At 28.3% G+C, this 22,905-nt stretch overlaps 1 protein-coding gene across 4 annotated transcripts in view; it reads right to left on the bottom strand.

Annotated features, from left to right (window-relative positions):
* Positions 1 to 22,905, bottom strand: part of tws (protein phosphatase 2 regulatory subunit tws) — a 68,865-nt gene that overhangs the window by 6,269 nt on the left and 39,691 nt on the right. The gene's annotated exons all lie outside the window — the stretch shown is intronic.

The raw sequence follows: 22,905 nt of genomic DNA, 5'->3' as shown, positions 1-22,905 counted from the left end.
ACGCGATACTGGAGATCGAGGTCAATTTATATTGAACGTATAGCAGTGCCCTTAATCAATCTGCTGTAAACTGTTAATTTGGACTCAAACCCAAATAAAACCTCAACAAAGGGTGAACATAGCTATTTTTAACACCTTTTGTTAAAATCCTTCAAAACTGCTAACCTTAAATTAAAACAAAGAACTATAAAGGTTTTATATATTATTTGGTTTGACGTATGAAAAAAATTTCCATTAACATTATGGGATTCAGAATATTTTAGGGACTTGATATAACACAAAAATTGTGCAATTATACCTTATCAATCTTGAGTTAAAATCGAATTTTGCAGCGTTCGACCGAAACCGGGATGCTTCAAGATGAGAGGGAAACTAATTTTCTTAGCTACATGGCCGAAACCCGATTTTTGAAATAATCCGAAACCGAAACCAAATATTTCGTAGAATTCTGGAACTCAATTGAGCCAAACAATGTAATTCTTTAAAAATTAACTTAAAATATTTTTAAATTCCTTAAACTTTTTAAAAGTCTCAAGTATTCTTTATTAAAAATTTAAATTTTTAATGCTTCACAACACAAAGTTTCACCGCAAGGACAAATAACAAATCTATTTTTAAACCATTTTTTTTTCTCAATAAAAGTGTAATCGATTGTTCTTTTCAAAATACATTTATACATATATTTTTCTCTAGTTGACTATCATTTACAATTTCCTGTTATTTTTTATTTTGTGGTAGTCAATTTTTTCAATATGCACTAAAAAGTTCAGCTACCTTTGACATGTATCTGTATCCATACGAAAATATATATGTACGACTAAATATATATAGAGGTTTTTACATTTTACTACTCGAACTACAACTGCTGCTACTACTACTGCTATTGACTGTTGACACACAACTTGGGTTTTTTTCATTTTCATTTCGTACACAATAGTACGGCAGTCTAAAAATAGCATAACGAACGACGAAATGAAGAAAAATTAAAAAAAAAACTATTTTTTATTATTGCGAACCACCCGTAAACAATTACAGATAGATATACATACATACTATGTTCAAACATCTGAAAATATTCTACATACATTCAAACAAATCTAGTATGCTTATAAATATGTATTTTATAAAAAAAGCAAAGTATGCAGAATTTTGAATGAATAATTTATAGAATTTCAATAGGTTATATATTGCCCGAAAAAACCTAAGCATTCAAAATAAAAAAAAGTAGTTAAAAAAGAACTAATTATTGTACGAAAAACAAAATGGAACAATTCAGAGCGAAATAATTAAGCATACAAACTCTACTTACATATAAAATAATCAATGCGTCCACCCAAAGACTTTATTTTATCACCCATTGTCTCCTAATATTCTCAGAATAAATTTGTGTTCCTAGTTAAATTTGAATTAACTTAGCGGAATTATAAGTTCCCGACTTGATAGAAAATTTGAGTGATTGTCTGGCACCGTAGTACTTTTTTATCCCAACCATTTGCAAATTCATTTTAAGTGCTGTCTGTAAATATAATTATGTAAATTATGCGACAGTAATTTTACCGATTTTAAAATGTTGTAAATCCTTATTCGTGACCAGATGGTTTGAATGAAAAAACATGATTTCGAAGTAAATATTATGAAAAGTTATATTTAGAAAATTATGCGATGAAATCGATGTTTCCGAACTAGTGCTTCAAAACGAATTGTGCACTACATCTACACTACTGATCTAAATTTGTTTATAATTTATACATAAACCTACTTTCTTCTAAATTTGATTTGTAGAAAAAATATCATTTTAAATAATTTATTTATATTGATTTAATAAATAGTTCTGATAATTTCAAAAAATTTTAATACTCATCTACAGTGATCGTAAGTCCCTTTGTCTTTAGTTATTTGTCGAATTTCAGAAACAATACAAATTTTGTGAGTCATTATTACTTATTTAAATTTGAAATTATGAACAATTTTAAGCAATTTAATAAGAACATTTATTCGTTTTATTCGATTATTCTACATAAAATTGTTCGAATTATTCGTTATTCGAAAATGGCCATTTTTAAATTGTTCGAATAATTATTCGTAAGAAATTATTCGATTAATCGAACGATCAAATGAACATACATGTGGTATGAGCAATATTTTTCTAAACACATTTATGTATTTGCATTTACCGCGAGAATCTGTATTAATCTAGAACTAAGAGTCTGGGGTACTTTGTTTTTTGTCCATTTTCGGAATATAGAGACATTTCATGAAAAGTAAAACGTTTTCAATTTGTTTTATTATTTTAAATATTTTGTTTCAAAAACTTACACTAAATGATTCAATTCTTTAAGAAGATTGTATGAAACTAGCTTAAAAAGTTAAACCAAGTAAATTGGCACACATTCATTTAAATGAAGCACAAACACACCTACCTAATAATAAATGCATAACAACAAGATAGTCGTAACTAGCAAGTACATGTGTGCTACAACATACTAACAAACACACTTGGTAAGGATACTATGAGCATGAAACATTTACTTATTATTGCATTATTGAATAAAGAAAATGCACAACACTGCAACAACAACAAAAAAAAAACAACAACATAAATAAAATAATAAGTATTTTATAATTTCTGTCAATAAAGAAATGATTCCTTCTTGCAACTCACACTTACGCACAGACAGACTAAAAATACAAACACTCACTGACAGTCGTATTAAATTCGTCTAAGGATATTTGTTGCCACTTAAAGTATGACGAAGCCGAAGAACAAAACAACAAAAACCTTAATGGATTTTATACGAGAACAATACGAATGTATTGTTTGGTTTCTTTTTGATATGTTTCTATTTTTTTTGTTTTTACTGTTGTTTTGTTGTTGCTATGATGTGAACCATTATGACGTTGACGTTTACGGAGATCCATTGAAAATTATTGTATTATTGTACCAAATATTTATATTTTAGAAATTACGGTATTTTACAAGGACGCAAAGGGATGTCATTTTTAAGGATGATAACATAAATTGAACAAAACACAACTAATTTATAGGAAATAACATTGTCTGATTTATCGTGTGAATACCCCAAATATTTTAATTAACAAACATAATGAATACAAGTTGAACCGTAATTGTTTTTGTAAGAATGAAGATTATATATAAAAACAGAATCCAAATTTAATGAGCTTAAATTAGCTGATAGTAATAATTTAATGAAACAAAATGTACAATGTTTGTTAAAATTTTTGAAAAATTTTGTGAAATTTTTAATTTTAGTAGTCCGCCAATGTGTATAACAGCTACTTGAAAGATTTCTATAAACCTATACTAAAGAATTATTAAAGTTAATTAAGTCTGATACTTGATTTTCCCGAAATTGAAAAATTGTTGGTCCGAATTTCGTATACGTCCTAAACGTTTCTAAATTGTTTTTGTACATGACTTAGTATTCGCGATATATGTAAGTCGTAGCTTTTTGCAAATCTTTCAGCCTTTTGTAAGCCGATCCTCCAGATTTTAATTGGCAACCGAACCAGAACCATACCTGTTGTACCATTCATGTTTGTAAGTTATTGAGAGCCTTCGGAAAGTTTATTTCAGCAGACAGACGAACATCGAAATATCGACTACTTTATTTATAAGGATCGTAAATGAAAAATGTTGAAAATGATAACTTGTATATACCCTTACCACTCATTGTGAAGAGTGTGAAAGTTTTTAATTTTTGTATAATTTTTTAAATAATTTTTATTATATAACATCTATTTTATAACATTAATTCTTTTAATATGTGAATTCTTTATTGGATTGTTAGTTTTTTCTAAAATTTCGCAAGAAAAAAGTACGTCTTTTAATGTTTTCCGATTTTTTGACGATTTCAAAAATATTTTGCCGATTTTTTAGTCCAATTTTACGATTTTATACCAAAATTATCTGGCAACAGTGTGTATGCATCTCATAATTGATTTTTGCAAATGATTGAAATTAACCATAAAACAACAAAAAATCTTACAAAAATCCTCATCCATTCAAATGTTACAGATTTTTGATCCGAAAATAACCAAATTTTCCACTGTGCGTCTGTGTGCTTCGTGGCGCCATCTTGCTAAAACTAAAGATCACTAATGTCACCATTAGTTTCTAACAAAAAGGCATAATTGAAAATAGGCCTTATCACTATAGATGATTTTATTGAAAAATGCTTTGTTTCCGATCCGTTTTTCTAAAAGCGAATTCACATGCTTCCAAAGCATTCCATGATTGAAATTTCCCAAGTTGGAACTAAATAAATGTCAAATGATAACAGCATTTACTTCCTAACCACAAAATAGCCCACAGTTTAGATCGAAATAATTTAGTTTGATAACAAACTAAAAGTTGTTACTAGTTAGTAACAATTGTTAAAAAACTATTGTTACTGGAAAAGCGTTCATTTACTTTTTACTATTTTTGAGAATTTAAGAGAGTAATTTTGTAAATTTTGATTTTATTCTCTCGTTGCAAGTATTTACTGGGAAAGTAAATGAACAGACCTATTGTTGTCAATAGCAAACTTCTTAGAATATAATTCGATACCGTCTTTATTATTAGCTACATATATTCCCAAATGTAAAAGTTACTTTACATTATCTAAACTGCAATGTTAAATACTTTAGTTCGTTTTAATTTAATTCGTAAACGAATAAATTTAGCATTCTTTATAGTTAAATTCATTCTCGCTACTCTGTTTAGAACCTTCATGAGAGATACGTACACATCTGCTCAAAATAATAGATACACCTAATTGGAAAAAATTTAAATGGCGGTAACATTGAAAATTTCCTCGCAAGCGTTAAGAATACATCATATTATTAAAATTTCTATCTGGCAATGTCATGTCAGTCAAAAATCTGGCAACTATTTGCTTTCATGTTGATTTTTAAAAACGAATTTATTTGAATTACAAAAAATTATTTGCTCATAAAAATAGATACACATCAGTAATTTGTAATTTGTTTATATACAATTTTTTTTTTGTGCAATTTTTTGTTCCTATTTACGTGAAACAGTAAGTATAATTTAAATTTTAGCAACAATTTTATAAAAAATAGGACTCTTTTGAAGAAAATGGGACGAAATCATCATTGTACCGAAGATGAGAAAAAAATTGTTCAAACGATGAGAAATCAAGGAAAATCATTACGGGAAATAGCAAAGAGCATAGGAAGATCTTTACATTTTGTCCAAAATGCTTTATCTAAAAAACAAAAAAGAGAAACTCGCGGTAGACCAAAGAAAACCAGTCCAGAAACAGATAGGCGGATCGTCCTTATGGTTAAAAAAGACCCTTTCATATCATCGAAAGCTATTTCTGCGGAGCTATGTAACGAAATCAGTCCACAAACAGTTCGTCGTCGTCTTTTACAAGCTAAATTGCCGGGAAGAATTGCCAGAAAAGTGCCACTAATGCGCCAAAAAAATATCAAGACAAGATTAGAATTTGCTAAAGAGCACTTACAATGGTCCGGTGTGAAGGCGAAAAAAAATGGAGAAATATTTTATGGAGCGACGAAACAAAAATAAATTTGTTTGGAAACGACTGCCAAAGAAATGTACGCCGACCAAAAGGAAAAGAATTCCACGTTAAATTTACAAAAAAGACGGTAAAACATGCCGGGGAAACATAATGGTTTGGGGTTGCTTTTCATGGAATGGTGTTGGTCCGATATTCCGAATAGAAGATACCATGAATGCTAGTGGGTATAGAGACATATTGGAAAACGTAATGCTTCCATATGCATCGGAAAATATGCCATTAATATGGACATTCCAGCAGGACAACGACCCAAAACATAGTTCAAGATTAGTTAAAAACTGGTTCTTGGAGAATAACGTACCTGTTTTAAGCTGGCCCAGCCAATCCCCTGATTTAAACCCAATAGAAAACTTGTGGAGTGAATTAAAGATAAGGCTTTCGAAGGAAGTTTTCAAAAATAAAGACGATTTATGGGAGAAAACGCAAAAAATATGGTACGAGATTCCATTGGAGAAGTGTCAGAACTTGATATCCAGTATGCCCAGAAGAGTGGAGAAAGTTTTACAAAACAAAGGTGGATATACTGGATACTAGCTTTACTTTAATAATAAACTAATTTTTTTAAGATAAAATTTATTAGCTTTTGTTTAATAAGAATTTTTAAAAATGTATCTATTATTATGAGCACCAAATTTTTCGAAATTTAAGAAATTTAATTTACTTTATTATTAATTATGAAATATTTTGTTTTTGTTTTTTACTCTCCTTTTAACTATAAATAAAAATCGACTGAATTTTTTTTATAATTTTACAATATACCATTATTTTTTTTCGTTTTTAAAAAATAAATTTTGGTGTATCTATTATTTTGAGCAGATGTGTATATTTGAGTTAGATTTACAGTTCTTAATTGACATGAAATCATGAAAATTTCTGTGAAATAAATGTTTTCCAACTACATTCATGGGTTCCTTTGTTCGCTCTTACACGGGTTTCGTGAATTACGTTAATGGGCATGAATGTTTTTTTTATTTTTTATTTTAATTTCTAATCGATTGAGAATCGATCAATAAGGGCTCATTGTCAAATGTTGGTAACATTCGAACGAGCATTTGGGTCTATTGGTCCTAAGAAAAATTCGAACAGAGGTCAGGAAACGAAATCATGGATTTTTGAGTCTGAAACTAAATATAAAAATTGTTGTTTGCCCATAACAAATTTAGTAAAGAAATACTAAACTGTATGGGTCTTTCAAGCCGAGTCATATTATCAGAAATAATTCGCTTACAAGGAATATGAAAACAAATTAAATCTTTATTTTCTTAAATTTTGTCAACTTTATTCTAAAGAAATTTAAATTTTAAAGTCACACATTTAGCACTTAAGAATTTGTCCACGTTTTATAAACATGACAAATCCTTAACAGTACGAGTATTTATTTATTTGTCCTTTTGTGCATTATGCCAAAAAAAAAAAATTTGAGAGTTGTGTAGCAAAAATATGTATGTAATAGCAGTCAAACCAATGAGGTCACCAGACAGTCATTTCAAAAAAAAAAGAGGAAACTCAAAAAAACCGACTAGAAACTTGAGGTTTTCTTTCTTCTTTTCCTTCATTTATTTCCAAATACTACAGATTTATCATTGAATACTACAACTATTTTTTCCCATGGCATATTTTTTCTTTGAGGGCTAATCTCTATATAAGTTTTTATGTAAACGTCATAGTTCTTTTTTACATTATTGACAAAATTGCACACAATCACAGCTAACACTCACTCATACGTATACTAACTACGTAGCTTTCGTTATTCTCATTACGTCATGTTTGATTTTGATAGGAACGAAATTTATAAAATTTACAACAACAACACAAGGATGTATAAATCTCAAAGGTAGATTTTATTTGGTCTGTTGTTAGTTTTTGTGCTTTTGCTTTCATTACTACTACTACTCGTATCAAAGTTAAACAAATGACATGATTTGGGTGTAACCAAAAATAACACACAAATTGTTTACAAAGTAACATTTATTGAAAGTGATTTGGTTTTACGTTTAAAAATAAAAAGAAAAAAACTATCTAATGGACAATGAAAATTTAAAAATAACCAACATCCAACATGTCATAATAAATTATGCAAATGTTTTTATCTTCCTTTTTAAGCTGCAATTGTAGATAAACAGGACAGATTAAAGTTTTAAATTGTTTAGTGAAATTGAATTTTATATAATATTAAATTGTATATTTTTAATGCATGTGATGCATCAGCAACCCAAGAGAGCTTTCTGATCCATATATCAATCACAAAATACCCGTCCGACATGCTATAAAGAAGGAGCTATCACTTTGGTGTATGGACATTGTCGCAATAATTGCTATAGTTTCATTTATTGCATAAATTCCACCTGAATAATACATAATAGATAATTGGGGGCACGTAATAAATATTTGTATCTTAAACTACTTGTCCGTTTCAGAAATTACCTAAACTACTGAGTTAAAAGCTTTTCCGATAAAATCGATCAAGTATTACAATAATTACAAATAATAACGGCTGATGAATTTATTTACTAACTTTCCCGAGAATGAAACTATCGACTAATAACAACTGTGCATGAAATTGGCACACGGGCACCTGGCGGTTAACGTTTTCCGATTTTAGGAAAACTTTCAGACTATATTTAAAATTACCTGGGCTATAATATTCTGAATAGCTTTTACTTAAAATACATAAGAGTAAGAAAATTCGGCTCATTCGCCAAAGTATGGCCAAAATATTAGTTTTTTCCGAAAATCTCAAAATTTAAATCGCTGGTACGTACTATAAGAGGTATTGTCATACTTTTTTCATATTTTTATTCCCTATTATGTTCTCAATAAATCCCAATTTGATGATCAAAAAATTATGAAATTTGTTTAACAAAATTTTTAAAAATTTGAAATTGTTGTTTTGAAACTGCCGTTAAAAAAATTAAATTTTTTTGGTTATACCTGCGAATAGGTTAACGGTATCCTACGAAGACAAAAACTCATATACAAGTAAATATGAATATATTCTAAGTAAAAATAAGCTTTTATTTTAATATTTCTCAAAATATGTAATTTTGTTCCAACATTTCATGTTCTAGTGGCCTGAGACACATTAATGGCCTGGCGATTTTTTAATAACTTTAACATTTTTTAACCAATTTTTATCTTTTTATCTTATTAGAACGACAATTACGTACACATTTCGATTCTTTTAAATTAAATTGCAAAAGTAATTATTTAATGGAAAAATTTTTACAAAAACTGAAAAAAAGCATTTGTCCCCTTGTAAATGCACCTCAAAACTAAACCGCTAAGTCGGCACGGGTTGCCCTTCTTAGAACACGCTAAAAATTGTTTTGGTGGTATTTTAGGTCATTACGAAAGTTTTCAGTGGGTACCGTCTCAACATTTCAAAAAATTTAATTCTAAGGGACACTCTAATGTTCATATTATCGACGCAACTTCGAAGCCATGCAACGCAAACTGAAACAAAAACGATGGAAATCGAAGCACTAACGACGCAACTTCGAAGCCATGCAACGCAAACTGGAACAAAATCGACGCAACTTCGAAATCACAGAAATTTCAAAAGACGCAACTTCGAAACCGACACAAGCCGGGGTATTAGTGTACAAATAAATATTCCCAAATTTTATGTCACAAATCGGAAAACTGTTAAAAATGCAAAAATTTAAAAAGAAACAATAATTTTGGTGATTTATTTTGAGTTTCGGTAATTTTTTTTTATATAAACAAATCAAAATATTGGTCGTAGGCCTACAAAAGTATGTATATACATTCTGGATCATTATAAAATTGTAAGTCGATCTATGTAGCTACACAACTGCATAGAAAAATAGATGTGTACATTACATTTTTTTTTAAAGTAATAGCATTTTTAAGAATATTGTCATAAGGAACATTTCACATTTTTTTCATGAATAATGTTGCGAAAATTCTAGTTTATTGTGACCAAAGTAAAATATTAAGTGAAAAAATATTAATTGGGAGAAACCTAATTCAAAAATTTATTAAAAACAATTTAAGATGGGTCATGGACATCACTGCAGTGAAGAAGAAAGTTCATCGGATTCTGGAGCAAGGATACACCTTGTGTATAAACTTTAGCTAAACGAGAGCTTTTCAAGTCTTCTTAGTGAAATTAGAATGCTGTATCATACCGAATGGTACGACAAAGATTGTTACATATTAAACTACCGGTTACAATAAGTCGAAAAGTTCTTTTTCTCGACAAGCAAATTTTAAGAAGAGAAACAATTTTTGCCTTTGCTCGTAAAGCATGGTGAGGAACAGAAAGTAAAAAAAAGTTGGAAATATCTTTTGGAATTACGAAACTGAAATCAATTTGTTTGGTAATGATGCACAAAGAAATGTACATCGACCGAAAGGACACGGAGTAGAAAATTCCAGTCCCGTTTTGCATATCCATACAAATACAGTATCAATATTAGATTAAAAATGTATGTATTGAATTTGTTTTAAGTTATTATTATTATTACTAAAGCAAGTGTTTGATTGCAATTGTCTCTAACTGTTTTCAGATACAATAAATATACATTTTGGATCTCTAACAGCTCAGTTTATAACTTATAATTTTATATGTTTTTGTTTGTTATAAAATGTATACGCTTTTAATAGGTGTTCTAAAGTACACACTTTGAAAATGTTGACGACAAACTTTAGATTGTCATGTTCACTATAAAACTAGGTAAATTAGGAACAATTAAAGAAAATCTCTTATTAAGACAGGCGCGGATCCAGGTCAACCATTTGGGGGAGTTAACAAAATTTGTTTTTCATTTTGCTTTTTCCCCCTTTTTTATAGGAAAACTTTTCGGTTTTGGGGGAGGATTCCAATTTCACCCCCCTGGATTCGCGCCTGTATTAAGGACTTCTGAGTCAATGGTCTGCTGACCAACCTAAACGCATAAAATCTAATACAATTTACATTTTAAATTTGTGCAACAAAACATCATAATGTTTTCATGCAAAGTCATTGCACCATAAATGTGGAGTGTCTGTATAATTTATGGGTTAATTAAAATTACAAGACAAAAACAAACAATGTGTATGCAAAGGTATTCAAAAAGTCATTTTTAGACTTTATAAATAGTATTATATACATTGTTATTGTGGTTTTACTTTTTTCATATTGTTTGAATAAACAAAAAATAAATATGCATTTGCAAAATGTAAAACAAATATAAGAGGCAAATTTGTAAAATGCTTGTTTTCTAACTATGCACTATGTAGTTTTCTTCTAGTCGTTGTTGTTATTATTTTTCTTAATGGTTGTCACTTCCACAACAAAAACAACACATATTAAGAATGAAAAAAACAAAAAAAAAATATTATACCACAAAATATAAAATAACATTTTCCGGGTCAAGGAAAACAAAAACACAAACACTTGTAATCAAACGCATACACAAATACAATTACAATTGCAATTATAAATACATATACATTTCCCCTGCAGTTGTAAGGGTAGATATCTTAAAATTTACACTAGCTACACCCAGCAGTTAGGCAAGTAGTCAATTTATCCCATAGACTTCCCAAAATATATAAATTGGAGACAGCCAAGTGGTAGGACATTAGTGACAATTACTGTCTATAATGGATACATTGACTAATTGCTTAACTGCTGGGTCGTACAAACTGGTTTTACACAAATTGTTTAGATATAATTGTCATACAGTTTATTTTTATTTTTGCTTAAGTATACTGATATCCCATGTAATATAGTGTGAAGTCAATAGTCACTTTAGTGTCTCTTAGTAACCTATATTGAAGACACTTTAAACGTTTTTGTTGTAATGCACTTTAAAAAGTAGTTATTTTATCCACCAGAATCAATCTATTGGAGAGTTGTCGAAGGAAAGTTTATTGGACTGTCTATGATATGTCTTTTTATCTGACTATTTGAGGTCAATTAGCACACGTACATGTTGAAATAACTAGACTACACATTTGACTCTGCAATAGATAACTACAAAAAAAGTGACTACTCCCTAGATTACTTAGAGGGAATAATGTGACAATTGACTTAATTTTTTATTGACTCAGTTATGCATTTATTGATGCTCGAGTTGTGAACATGTAAATATGCCAACACTATTCGTCGCCTGAGATCCATGAACACAATTCAATCGGAATAGTTTCAATTCCGTATTTATAATTCCTATCGTTTTCGTTTTTGCTTCTTCAGATTCCGTTTGATTTATTAATTCCCAAAAATATTTAATATTTCTGTTTATCTGATTATAATTTGACATTTTATTTATTAAAATAAAAAACAAACAATTCACACATATTCCAATTTCGGTCGGAGTGGAATTCTGTGACATTGGTAATGTAAAATTTACTTTGTCAGATAATATTAGAGTTGTATCCGTAAATAGTAATAGAAGTAAAATTAGACTTTTGAAATGACTTCTGATTGGTTTAACAAGGAACACTAAAATAATATTACACCCAGAAGTATATACTTCTGGTAAAGTAGAATGAAATTAAAATATGTAAACATACTGCACTCCAGGTTACAAAGTGACAACTGACTCTCCAATAAATTACTTATGTTGAGTAAAATAACTACTTTTTAAAGTACAGTACATAATTAACTTTTAAAGTGACTACACTCTAGATTAGAGGTATTAAAGACCAATCGTCTTCCCTTTGCAATACGACCCAAAAATACATAAATTGGAGTCAGCCAAGTGATCAGATATTAGTGAAAACTACTACTATAGTGCCGATTTTTAGTGGCTAACGCATTCGAAAATCCGGAACTAGTTCCATGAACTGCATGGTTTTTACATTGTACAAGAACATAATATGTACACATAAATGTTTCCTCAGCAAATACAAATAGTAAATGATGGATGATATGACACTCACTCTAAACATTAAGTGCAAGTATGGATGTGTGTTTGTAAAATATAATAATTTCTAAGAGGAAACACAATTTCCATTTTATTTGCTGGTAATTGATCTTCTTATTATCATCTCTCTACCGTTTAATAGAGACCCAGTCTCCTTCCCCAACATCTTGTCATTGTTCTAAGTATATGAGTGAATGTGTGTTTCCGAGAGTGTAGGTGTTGTTGGGTTCATTCATTGTATTTGGTCTAATTGTACTAAGCAGTGTTTAACTATCAATTCCTTTTTGTTGTTTTTGCATTTATTTGCTATGTTTGCACGTTTTTTTTTACGTTTTTATGGTCAATAACAGAACAAAATAAAAAAAATGACGCAATAAAAAGCAGAATGTGTGTCTATCTATCTTTCAATGTATATCAATTAAATGCACTTAAATAAAAAACTATAAAAACAAAATGTTTACAATTTTATGTGGTCAACAACAAACTTATTGAAGCGTCATCGTATTTCTGTGTGATCACACATTACTACTTGCATATACGGTACCAAAATCATTGAAGCAATCAATGCGAATGCCATGGGAATTATATTGACTTTTTTTCTGTTTTTTTTATGTAGTCAATAAAAATTTTAAATTTTATTATTCGATCTTGCAATTTGATTCAAATGTTTTAGCAATTTTAGAGCAAAAGCTTAGTTTCGAAATATAGAATACTTTGTGCAGTCCTTCCGTTACTGCAACAAATTATTCCATCATATCAAAGAATTAACAGTCACTTAATGCTTATTGAAATTATACATCTATCTAGCTATCAATATTCGTTGCACACTTTTTTTTAAATTAATGGAAAAAGATTAATTGTGTAGAACTAAGGCCCTAATTTTGTAAATCACTTGCGTTAAACGCTTCACCAACGCTGTTGTGAACGCGTAACAAAAAATATAAAATTTTATAAATCACTACGGCATTGCGTTTAGTCAACGCCGAAATATTACGATGTCACTTCTATTGTCAAATCTCTACGTAGCCGAGGTTGCCATTGTATAAGTTAATACTAAAATTTAAAATAAAAACATACAAAAAGATGTACTTATATCGTGTTGGCAATGCTGTAAGCCAAACAGCTGTATGGTGTTTATTTACTTTTGAATCCATAAAATATTTGTCCAAAGATGATACAAAAATATAACAAAATAAATATTAAAAACATAAAAGTGAAGTTTTCTGCTGGGGTAGAGAACGATACTTGTGGAAGCTCAGTACCGGAATTCTGTTACTTTTTAACGACAAAATTTTGTCGTTAAGTTATCAAAATTCATAAGTTAACAATACTTATCATTAAGAGATACTCCGAATTGAATTATACGGATTATTTTCGTTAAAAATAGACGGTAAATAACGACATTTGTCAGGTTAACAACAAATAAAATGTTCTAGTTAAGCCATAACGATAATTGTTAAGAAGTTAGTTTTGCAACATAAATATTTGAAATAAGCCGTTCTTTGAAAGTACGATTAGTCAACCTTTTTGTGTTCGTTAGATACAGACTGATTTGAGTTTTAAATATACAAATTAACTTGCCTTAATTATCATTTGCTTTTAAAAAATAGTATTCGAATTTTAAGAGCAACTTTTATATGGGGCATATTTAACACATTTCTTGAGTGTATAATGTTTATCCCTATATTCAAATTTCCTAGTGAGCAATTTATTTAGCGATGTGATACGAGTATAAACTCATAAAAAAGCTAAAAAATCGTTTTTAAGACCGTTTTCTTAGAAGGAAATTCATCCGAATTTTTGGACGGTCCTTATAACAACAAATATCTAAATTCTGAATCAATGATCACTTGTGGTGGCATAGACATATGAATTACACTGCGTTACTTTGATTTTTAGAAAAAAAACTCTTGTTCTTCTGTTTTCAGTAGGTTTCGCGAATATATGTATATGGAGCTGGTGTTTGATTTTTAAATATAAATGCGATTATTTATTCACACGACTACAATTTTATCTACCAACACGAAAATACACTGAACATTTTAATAAATAAAAATGATTTTTTTAATTTTAAAAATAATGAAATTTATATTTTTAACTATATTCGTTGTTAATATGTATTACCGAGAGAAATCGTTAACTTCAAATACTGAATATTAAATTCGTTAGAGAAACCGATATTTTTCGTTACTTAACGACATCGGTAGGAATATATAAAAACTTACAGAATTGCGGTACTGGGCAGACATTTGATGCTAGTCCAAACCTAAAGTAGTTACATAAGTATGTTTATTTCAGAAACAATTATATTTAAAAATGTTTAAATATTTGTTATTTTTTTTAAGAATATTTGACCACTTTTTAAACTAACGCCAAGAAAATTGAAGCGTTAAATTTGACAATCAAAGTGACAAAAAAAGTAAGCGTTGCGTTGTATAAAATATACAATTTCAAACAACTGCAATCACAATAACGTAAGAATCAGATGTTACAACGCGAGCAGTCACTTGCTTGAACGCAGTGATTTGCAAACTGCAATTTAATGCAACGCAAAGAAAATGGAGGCGTTGCGTTTTATAAAATTAGGGCCTAAGTTTTTTACACAGGTTTTTCAATAAATGTAACTTTTTTAACTTTGTACTTAACACCCGGTTGGGTTGGGTTGGACATTTTCCACTTTGCTTCTATCCTGTATCAAGTTACTTCTTGGGATGTTAGTTATTAGCCAATGTATCAGAGATTTGCTACCAGAGACCGAAAAGGTTTATTGACTATCAAACATAAATATTAAAAACAATATAAATACAATAATTGTCCAACAAAGAGAAAGAGAAGTGGTTGACAATACAGTGGAAACTTTTCTAAATCTTATATATAAATAGGCCAAACGTTTTTTTAAAAAAAAAGGTTCTTTTCTCTAGATATGCACAATATAAATTTTTTTTTCAAAATTCATTCCATAATGGTGTTAAAAAGCGATTTAAACGTTGTCGAATTTCGGCCACCATTCAAAATGCTTAAAAAATGTGTATTGTTTTAGTGTTTTTTTAATATGTATCACAAAAAAATTGCAGTACGAACAAGAAAATAGCAGTACCACTAGGAAATTTTTTGGAAACGGCGTACCACGTCAGTAAAAATTTTAAACTTAAAATTTTGTTTATATGAGTCTGTAAATATTTTGTGACGTAATATTTTTGTAAAAATAATGATGATATCGGAAATAAAGGCTCTTATATGTATTCAGTTCTATATCAAAGGCTATTGAAATCAATCCATTTAATCAGTCAAACAAATAAAAACTAAATTAAATTTAACTGCAAGGAGATGATTTCTAGATGCAAACTTCATAGAACGAAGTCCAAGGAAAAAGGTACTATTGACAAAAATACATAGTTGTACACGTTTGGAGTACGCTGAATGCTGATTGGTTTGAAAGCAAATATCGCAATATTTTGTGAACTGACTGGTCTAAACTTGTTTTATTTGGAAGTTCAGGCAGTATGCAATGTATTCATGTAAACACAGTACGCTGTGAAAAAATTTAAAATATTTAAAAATTTAGTTGTACTGCTATTATCTTGTTCGCAACTGTATATTAACAAAATTATTCTGAAAATAGAAAACAAACTAAAAAGTATTCAGTATTATGATATTGACAAAGCAATAGAAACTTAAGTTTAATTTTTACAAAAATTGCCATCATTTAGTGACTCAGTATTTGATTGGATTCCCTTGTTTTTTTATTATCACATCGACGATGCATTGAACCAATTAAAAAATAATACAAATTATACTTGATTTCTTGTATAAGTTTAAAAGTTGTCATTGTTTTGCCAAATCCTATAAATGTATTCTTGTTAAACTTGAATGCTTAAAAACGCTGAGATTTACAACATTTTAATATAAAACCTAGTAAATTTGAATTTACCTTAGAAATATACATTTAAATTTAGCAAAAGGTCATGTTTTTGAAAACAGAAAGTACGAAATAGTTTTCAAAAATAAAATTCCATTAGCGGAGTTCACTATTAAGGGCGAATGGTCTTGCATCATTGCAAATGCAAAATTGTTTATATATTTGTGTGTATTTTTGTTATTGGATTACTGTAAAATTTTGCATTTGCAATGATGCAAGACCATTCGCACTTAATAGTGAACTCCGCTATTGTATTGTCACTATATAGTGAAAAATTGACAATTTAAGGCTTTACATCTGTAGCCAATTGGTAGCATAGAGACCAGACTAATCTAATCTCTATGTGACCACGCTTCTTTGTAAAGTAATCAGTGCTACTGGTAGATCTGAAATTTGAATCAACTAATACATAAAGCAATTTATTTATTTGTAATGCAGAATACAAAAATATTTGTAAGTGAAAGACTGCGAGAAATTATTTAAATACATCGTTTCAAGTTGAAATTGAGGAAATCAAATTAAAATTGATAAAATTGATAAAATTCAATTTTTTTTAAGAGCTTTTAGTTTAGTTATCTATTAAATCGAGTGTCCTATTTATGATTTTAACCTTTATTATCAAACATTTTAAAGTGTTATTTTTATAACCATTAAATATGTTCATTTATTATAATAATTTTTTACTACACCAAAAATTATCAAATATACATTTCTTTTTTATAAATTTCATTGACTATGTTCCACCGGCAACCTTTATGTCTACAAAATGTGATGTCTTTTGTTTTTGTATTAAAATCTAAATTAAATATTTTATTTTAATATACCTACATCCATTCATTTATCTGACTATTGTTCATGCATCACAAAATATCATTTAAATAATATACAATTTGATCACAGTGAAAAATACATAGAACCTACAAATCTAAATATATTTATGTGCATAAAGAGTGAGCAAAAAAAATTACACCTCTATTAAGTTAAATGAAACTTAACCATTCAATAAATTTTTTTTCAAAAATACTTGAATTTATTAAAATATTATACAAATTTATTAAATATTAAAATATTGGCATATTACTCGGTATTTACAAATTTATCCACTTTTTCCGGAAATCCTCCTATTAAAGATTTTATAGTTGCTTCCGTTACCTTTTTGGACGAAGTTGTTCACTTATGCTTAAAATCGGACATGTGCTGTATCCCAGAATCAGAGCATTTAACATTACGAGCTGCTGATAGAAGTATTCGATGCACTTCGAAAGAGTTGTTCGACTTCTTTTGCATTACAAATATCTGTTGGGCCTTTTTATACCCTTTACCTTCGTGATAAGAGTATATATCGCACTGGTTCCTCTAAAGAGCGTCAACTCAAAATTTTTCAATTTACACTTTTTGCAAGATATCGATGTGCAGTGGTCATATCTACCCACTGTAAAAATCTGCTATCATTTTCTCCACTCTTTCTCCAAAAAATACAGTTGTTTCATTGTAATGTATTGAAAAAAAAATAGTTTTTTGATTCTACTGAAAATTTTAAAATTTTGAGTTGACGCTCTTTAGAGGAACCAGTGCGATATATTATAAGTTTGTCATTCCGATTGTAATTTCTACATTTTTCATTTGCAACCCTATAAAGTATACATATATATTCTGGATCCTTATAGATAGAGTAGTCCATTAAGCCATGTCCGTCTTCTGAGGACCCCAGATATCTTCGGGATCCAAATCTTCAAAGCCACAAATGGCTGAGATATGAGGAAAAAACCAAGACAACCTCGATTTTTGACTTATTTTTTGCGTATATCTGGATTACTACCTAAGTCATTGTTATAGACAATATGGATATCTAATGATAGATATCTCAATGACGTATATAAAACCATAGTAAGTTGGACATACAATGGGTCAAAATAGGAAAACCGGATTTTTTAACCCGATTTTTTTCTTCACCAAAAGTTTTTTTCGCTAAATATTAAAAAAAAAATTCAAAAAACAAAAAAAAAATTTTAAATTTAAAAAAAAAACTTCCAAAAAATAAATACTGCAAAAAAATAAATTTTGTTTACCTGAAAGGGTATATAAGATTCGGCACAGCCGAATATAGCTCTCTCACTTGTTTCTTTCTGATCCAGTGTTTCTTTCAATGTTCAAGACTTCCTTATACTGTTTAATGGATTTGGAAACAGTGTGACGATGAACCTTCAGATCTTTTGCTATTTTTTTAAAGTCTATATTAGATTTTTTGGACAAATTTTTCATGTACTTTTTTCAGGTGACCATTTTGACCGAAATAACAATTGTAAATTAATCATTTAGAAAAGATAATATCTGACGTGATTAAAAAAAATAATTTGTTGGACCAATGATAAGTTTTGTTTGGAATAGTGCGAATTAGTTTGTTTTGACTCAATTTAATTTATAAAATAACAAAATTAAATAAATTGTTCGATTATAAAGATTTATTTTAAAATGTTGTTTAATGTTTTATAAAAGCTCAGCAAATGACACATGCATGATAACAACAGTTTAAAGGTTTTTTTATTTATAATTATTCTAATAAATAGTCTCAGATAAAAATATATATCCGAGAAGAAATTTCAGACAATTAATAACAAAATAATTGAAAAAACGTATTTAACAAATAACTCTTAAAATAAAAAAAAATGAGTTTGATTTGTAAAGGGTTTCTAAATATACTGAAGTAATCAATGCAGAATGATTGATTTGATATAATTTTTTAAGAAATAATAGAGTGCGAAAGAAAACGGGCTTTTTAGGCCAAAACCGAATCTAATATTAGGACAAAAAAGTCAATGTAATCCAAAACAAACTGAAACTTTCTTTCTAATAATCTTGGGAAAATTAAATTATATTAATTAGTTTTCTTTGATATTTTCCAATAACATATACTTCGTTCGGGTTTGGCTTATGAAAATCGGGTGGGTCGATTTTTTTCAGGAAAAATCGTATAGCAGAAACGCATTCTACGGAAAATTCTTAGAAATCTCCCCCAAGAAACCATAGGTCTAAAATCAAATCCTATCTTGTGCATTTCGTCTTTTATCCAATGATATTTCAGTATTTATTTTTTTTATTGGATAAAATACGAAATACCGTTTTTATTTTAGACCTATGGTTTCTTGAGGAAACTTTCTTCGAATTTTCCGTAGATTGCGTTTCTGCTATACGATTTTTTACTTTTTGATCGTCCATACAAATCGACCCAGCCTAATAAACATATGTACTTGTTTCTCCTTCAAAATTACAAACTCTAAAAAATAAAAAACGTACCTAGTCATAAAAAATTCAACACAAAATATACATCGAGGGCATATATTCAAAATCCTCTATTTTAAAAAACACAACTTTTCAGGAGAGCCAAAAAACTGTTTTTTTCGCGTATTACTTGAGTTATTAAAATTCGGTATTCTACAATATTTGTTTAAAGCAACCACTAAATCCCACATATAATTGTTTTTTAAAATTTTGCATTATTGAAGAGTTTAATATAGATAGAGGGTTTTCTTCTCAAAATATTCAATGTGTATGTATGAAAATGATAAGATAGAGGATTTTGCATCTGTCAGTTTTTAACGTGATTTATTTAATATAACGGCTAATAATACAACATAAGATAAAACAAATTAACAATAAACCATATTAATAAAAAAGTTATAGAAAAAATGTTTTTTTTTGCTTTTTTTAAGTTTTTTTGGAGTTTGGTGTAACATATCGTAAAATAATAGATGATAATTTAAAAGTAGGCACTTTTTTAAGCAAACTCTAACTTTAACCATTTATTTTTATGTCATGAATATTATATTTTCCGAAAACAAATGGTAATTCAATTCAGAATCGGTATTTTGATAAACGATTGAAAAATGTAAAACTCATGTTCTGCTTGCTAAAATTAGTAAGAAAACATGAATTGCAAGAAGAAGTTATTCCAAAAAAAATATTTGAAAAGATAGATGGTTTTGCATTCGAAAAAAATTAATTGTATACGATAGAGAAATAACAAAAATGCTAATAAAACAACAAAAAAAAATATGTATGTTATGAAATTCACTCCATAGATGAACATTTTACCATCAAAAAGTAATTTTTGAGAAAATCATAGATAGAGGTTTTTGAATATAGGCCCTCGACATACATATGTATCTTTTTATGACAGGAAAAAGAAAGTAAGAAAATAAATTAAATTTATTTAATTTTTATTTCAAAATAACGAACAAAAATCTTTATTTTAAAAATTTGATATTTAAATTGTCAGTTTGAGTTCCTCATCACACACATACATATTCTCAATCACAAACAAATGACATTGATTCAATTTTACAGATTATTTCAAATTGTAGACAAAAAAAAATAAATTTGTTTGTTTTTTTTTTCTTAAATCACATTTTCATGCAAACTTTTTAAGTAAATAATTGTATTTATTTTTATTATTTAATTAACCAGGCCCCATCATCGTTATTATCACACATCTAATAAGGGATTTTGGTTTAATTTTTATCATGCTCGCTGCTGTTAAATCGTTCATTCTCTCATACTCGTGTTTTTAATTTTGTAATTTTTTTATTTATTTATTTATTTTGTTTATATTTATCAATTTTGTTTGTCTGCCGTTTGCATTCTTACAAAAACCAATGCTTGTCGTACATTCAGATGTAGATAGTTGTAGATTTTGTTTATTTTTATAATAATTTGTGCTCTCTAGTTAAAATTTATTTACATATGTAGTATATATTTTAAAGGAGATTTTGGGGGAGGAGGTAGTTGTAGATATTTTTAAATGAATTCTAAATGATAAACAAATAATAAAAACCATATAATTAGTTTAAGTTGTTTTGCAAATATAATAATTTTCATTTTATGAGGAAATATTCAACAAGTTACTTTTTATAATTAGTTATTAGTTGATTTTTATAAAAGACGATTCAATGCTTTACGAGATCTGTTTTATTTTATAATATACGGACAAAATGTAATTGTATTTTTTCTAGATATTTTCAAGGACTACCTATCTAAATAGTATAAAAATATGAATTACCTTACTGACAAATATGGCTAGCAATTTTAATTTGATATGTTTACTCTTACACTTTATAATAAATAATCCCATTTCAAGGACTAAATTAACTATAACATTTCCTGTAAATTGTGTATGTGTTAGATATGAATACATATAACACTAAAATTTACTCAAAGTTCTGATTTTTTTTTTAATTTTGGAGTTTTAACTAGCGAAAATACGGCTTGTGCTACTACTACACTAAACAATTAAATACATTTTGTTTATTTGTTGAAAAAAAATTAAATTTTATTTCTTTACTATTTCGAAAAACAAAAAATGTCATTTTCGTAAGCAAAATATCATGAAGAATTCAGCAGTTTTTTACCAATCAGCAATCACGGGTGGCTATGCCCAGGCAATTTGAAATGTTTTACCTGTACCTGCAGGAAAAAACCTTTCTATCACCCCTATCGTGAAAAACATGTGAAATTTATGTTCCCATGAAGTATTCATTTCCCTCAAAGGGAAAATTGCTATCGTGATATTCCCCTAAAGTTTTCATTCACAATAGTTGATTTTGTTCGTAGCAGCTGTTTATTGTTTACAAAATTTCATGTAAAAATTTCACAACATGGGGAATTTTTTCACGTGAACAAAGTTTATGAACGAAAAATGGGAAATGGGAACATATTTCATGTGAAATGTTGATTCGTGATAGGGGTGTATATGTCAAATAGCGTATTGATAATGATTTTTTAATAAAACAACAATTTAACACTTACATTGTATTTTATTATGAACCTTTCAGTTTTTACTAAAGTAAAAATTTACTTGTCGGAGTTAAAACCGAAAACTGAAATTAATGGGTCTCATTGTATAAAACGCAAAGACAAACGTTAACAAATTTTGTATGGAAAAAATTCAAGTTTAAAACCTTTTTCCCAGTATTATTCATACAAATTGCTACGTTTCTTAACGCTTCGTTTTATAAAATGAGGCCCAATATGTCGGGCGTCAATTCGAAAATGCATACATAGTTTCAAAAAATCCATTTTCTAATTAGAAAGGAAAATTTGTCCAGGAACCATTATGTTTCAAAAATTGCCGCACTATGCGTAATTTACCCTTTTTGGTAAATTTGTATCCCTCTGTAGAAAAAAAACGTATTTCTTTATTAGTTCTTTATTATCATTAAAAAATATTTTAGTAAAAAAAACTACCAACAAGTCAGAGTATGTACAATATTCGGCCGTGCCGAATCTTAAAAACCCTTCACCTAAATATAACATTTGAAATAATATAACAATTATTAGAAAGACGGGAAAAGAAGATATTTTATTTCAAATGTAAAAAAAAATTATCTAATTCAGCAATTAATAATTGAAATAAATACAGATTCTTATCATTTTCAGAGTTGGTCATTTATTCCTATTACATTTAACAAAATAATAAATGACCTATGACCTATTATGATTCGATTGTCATAAAATATTTTAATTTGATTTGTTTCGAATTTCAACT

Source organism: Calliphora vicina, chromosome 1, assembly GCF_958450345.1.
Source record: "Calliphora vicina chromosome 1, idCalVici1.1, whole genome shotgun sequence".
NCBI classification, from domain to species: domain Eukaryota; kingdom Metazoa; phylum Arthropoda; class Insecta; order Diptera; family Calliphoridae; genus Calliphora; species Calliphora vicina.
This window is presented reverse-complemented; position numbering and strand designations above follow the sequence as displayed.